This window comes from Papio anubis, chromosome 5, assembly GCF_008728515.1.
Source record: "Papio anubis isolate 15944 chromosome 5, Panubis1.0, whole genome shotgun sequence".
NCBI lineage: Eukaryota > Metazoa > Chordata > Mammalia > Primates > Cercopithecidae > Papio > Papio anubis.
In genome coordinates, this window is record NC_044980.1 from 79,589,235 (window position 1) to 79,592,989 (window position 3,755).

The window sequence follows — 3,755 nt, forward strand, 5'->3', positions numbered from 1 at the left end:
AATTGGACTTCCTCTCTTTCTATTTGAATACCCTTTATTTTTTTTTTTAGCTGGAAGCTGATTGCCCGGCCAGAACTTCCAATACTATGTTGAATAGAAGTGGTGAGAGGGCATCCTTGTCTTGTGCCAGTTTTCAAGGGGAATGCTTCCAGGCTGTGTGTTTGTCATATACGGCTCTTATTATTTTGAAGTATGTTCCTTTAATACCTAGTTTATTGAGAGTTTTCATTATGATACAAAGGTTGTTGAATTTTATTGAAGGCCTTTTCTGCATCTATTAAGATAATCAGGTATTTTTTGTCTTAATTCCATTTATGTGATGAAACACATTATTGATTTTCATGTGTTGAACCAACCTTGCATCCCAGGGATGAAGCCAACTTGATCCTGGTGGATAAGCTTTTTCATGTGCTGCTGAATTTCGTTTGCCAGTATTTTATTGCGGAATTTTGCATCGACGTTCATCAGAGATATTGGCCTGAAATTTTCTTTTTTGTTGTTGTTGTATCTCTTCCAGGTTTTGGTATCAGGATGATGCTGGCTTCATAAAATGAGTTAGAGAGAAGTCCCTCCTTCTCAATTGTTTGGAATAATTTCAGAAGAAATGGTACCAGCTCCTCTTTGTACCTCTGGTAGAATGCAGCTGTAAATCCATTTGGTCCTGGGCTTTTCTTTTTTTGTTGTTGGTAGGCCATTTCTTACTGCATCAATTTCAGAACTTGTTATTGGTTTATTCAGGAATTCTACTTCTTCCTGGTTCAGTCTTGCGAGGGTGTATGTGTCCATTAATTTATCAATTTCTTTTAGATTTTCTAGTCTATGTGTATAGAGCTATTTATAGTAATCTCTGATGGTTGGTTGTATTTCTGTGGGGTCAATGGTGATAGCCCTCTTATCATTTCTAATTGTATCTATTTAATTCTTCTCTCTTTTCTTCTTTATTAGTCTAGCTAGTATTATCTATTTTATTATTATTATTTTTTTTTTAAAAAAAACACCTCCTGGATTTGTTGATTTTTTGAAGGTTTTTTTTTGTGTCTCTATATTCTCCAGTTCTACTCTGATCTTGGTTATTTCTTATCTTCTGCTAGCTTTGAGGTTTGTTTGCTCTTGTTTCTCTAGTTATTTTAGTTGTGAAGTTAGATTGTTAACTTGAGATCTTTCTAGCTTTTTGATGTGGGCATTAAGTGCTATAGATTTCCCTTGTAACAATGCTTTAGCTACGTCCCAGAGATGCTGGTACATTTTCTCTTTGTTCTAATTAGTTTCCAAGAACTTCTTGATTTCTGCCTTAATTTCATTATTTACCCAGGAGTCATTCAGGAGTAGGTTGATCAATTTCCTTGTAGTTGTGTGGTTTTGAGTGAATTTCTTAAACTTGAGTTTTAATTTGATTGTGCTGTGGTCTGAGAGACTGTTTGTTATGATTTCAGTTCTTTTGCATTTGCTGGGAAGTGTTTTACTTCCAACTGTGTGATCAATTTTTGAGTTAGTACTGTATGGCAATGAGAAGAATGTATATTCTGTTGATTTGGAGTGGAGAGTTCTGTAGATATCTATCAGGTCCACTTGATCCAGAGCTGAGGTCAGGTCCTGAATATCTTTGTTAATTTTCTGTCATGATGATCTGTCTAATATTGACAGTGGGGTGTTAAAGTCTCCCACTATTATCGTGTGGGATTTTAAATCTCTTTGTAGGTGTCTAAGAATTTGCTTTATAAATCTTGGTGCTCCTGTATTGGGTGCATATATATTTAGGATAGTGAGCTCCTCTTGTTGAATCGAACACTTCACCGTTATGTAGTGCCCTCCTTTGTCTTTTTTGATCTTTGTTGGTTTAAAGTCTGTTTTGTCAGAAACTAGGATTGCAACCCCTGCTTTTTCTGTTTTCCATTTGCTTGGTAAGTTGTACTCCATCCCTTAATTTTGAGCCTACATGTGTCTTTGACCCATTAGATGGGTCTCTTGAAGAGAGCATACCAATGGGTCTTGGCTCTTTATCCAGCTTGCCAATCTGTGTCTTTTAATTGGGGGCATTTAACCCATTTACATTTAAGGTTAATATTATTACACGTGAATTTGATCCTCTCATGATGATGTTAGCTGGTTATTTTGCAGACTTGTTTATGTGGTTGCTTCAGAGTGTCACTTTGTACTTCATTGTGTTTTAAAAATATTGTATGCTTCACAAACTTGCATGTCATCATTGCAGAGGTGCCATGCTAATCTTCTCCATATCATTCTAATTTTAGCATATGTGCTGTCAAAGTAAGCACTGCAAATATCTTAATAATATGAGATCATATAATACCTACTATACTGTTTTCTTTTTACATGTATAAGCATCTTCCAAATTAGTATTTATACTCATGTCATTTTTAAGACAGTTACTATTGCACAGTATAGATATAATTTATATAAGTAATTCCCAGGTATGTATTCCAACTTTTAATTTTTCCAGCAATGCTGTGACACATGTAATTTGTTATTCCAATTCTACAGTTATAGAATTCTATACTGAAATTGAGTTTACAGTAAGATTCTATATTAGTAGCATAAGGTAAAGTAAAATGATTCTATATTAGTAGCTTAAGGTAAAGTATTTTCAAATCTGGGAAACAATAATGGTAAACTTACATGAGGGAAAAATCTGTTTTTTTTTCTTTTTACTATATTTAACATCAGTAACAACAGTAACTCTCAGACTAAAAAAAAAAAACCACATTGTAATTAACTTAAAGAAAATAACATGTAAAAAAGGAATCAGATGAATGCTTTCCTCACTATTTAATGGTGCTCGTTTTACTTGATAAGTTGTTAACATTTTCAGCAACTATCAGATAGTGGATATGAAATGCAGAGCTGAAAGCTCTGGTCAGGATTTGGGGTTCACAGATTCTTGTTCTTTTTCCTCAGACTGCTAAGGCTGAAATTGCTTGTCACCCTTCAGTTTGACAATAAATTGAAGTCAGTCTTGATTTCATGTTTCTCTATTGAGTTAATAAGTATACTACATTTAAAAAACAGGATGGAATCTTTCCAATAGTTAAGTTTTTCTAAGTGATTAGGAGTACTGCATGTTGCTAAATGGTCTCTCAACTTAATCCATAATAACTTCAGAGGTGTCTGCTCAAACTAAACTCAGATGACTTAAACCCCAGGGCTCTCATTAGAGAAAGTCCTCCATATTTTATTACATAGCACCATGGTTTTCCAACTACAGTCCTATGAAAAGGCTTACAGGCATGGGTGATTCTAGAAAAATCAGTTTTCTGACCTTCAAGATAGTCCTTCCTAAAACAGATCTGCCTGAGAATGAGCTTTCTTTTAGATACTGCCCCACACAAAATATTTCCCTTAAAGGGTAACATAAAACTGTTTGGTATTTTTGCTGGTTAGGTGATTTCCAAATACATACTTAGATAAAACGGAAGGAGGCCTGATATGGTTTCTAACTTATAAGTTGTTAGAAATAATTTCTGATGAGAGTTCACCATGTCATAAATAAATAGATCCTCATTGGTTTATATTTTATAACATTAAAAGCATAAAACAAGAAATAATTGAATAGTAGTATTCAATTATTAATGCATTAAAAGGAACCATGTAAAATTACAGAAAAATTTTCACGTCTTGTGATTGCTTATCTGTAAAATGGAAGAGGAGAATCAGATGTAAGATTCTGTGTTCTTTGTACTACAAATTCAGTGCTTATTTTTCCAGTCGATAGAGACAAATTGACTATCTTGTCCTTC

At 33.9% G+C, this 3,755-nt stretch overlaps 1 non-coding gene across 1 annotated transcript; it reads right to left on the reverse strand.

Moving 5' to 3' along the window:
- Window positions 1-2,169: 2,169 nt before the first annotated feature.
- On the reverse strand, window positions 2,170-2,276 carry LOC116275065. The gene has a single exon (XR_004184037.1). It is a non-coding gene; the product is annotated as a U6 spliceosomal RNA (small nuclear RNA).
- Window positions 2,277-3,755: the final 1,479 nt, after the last annotated feature.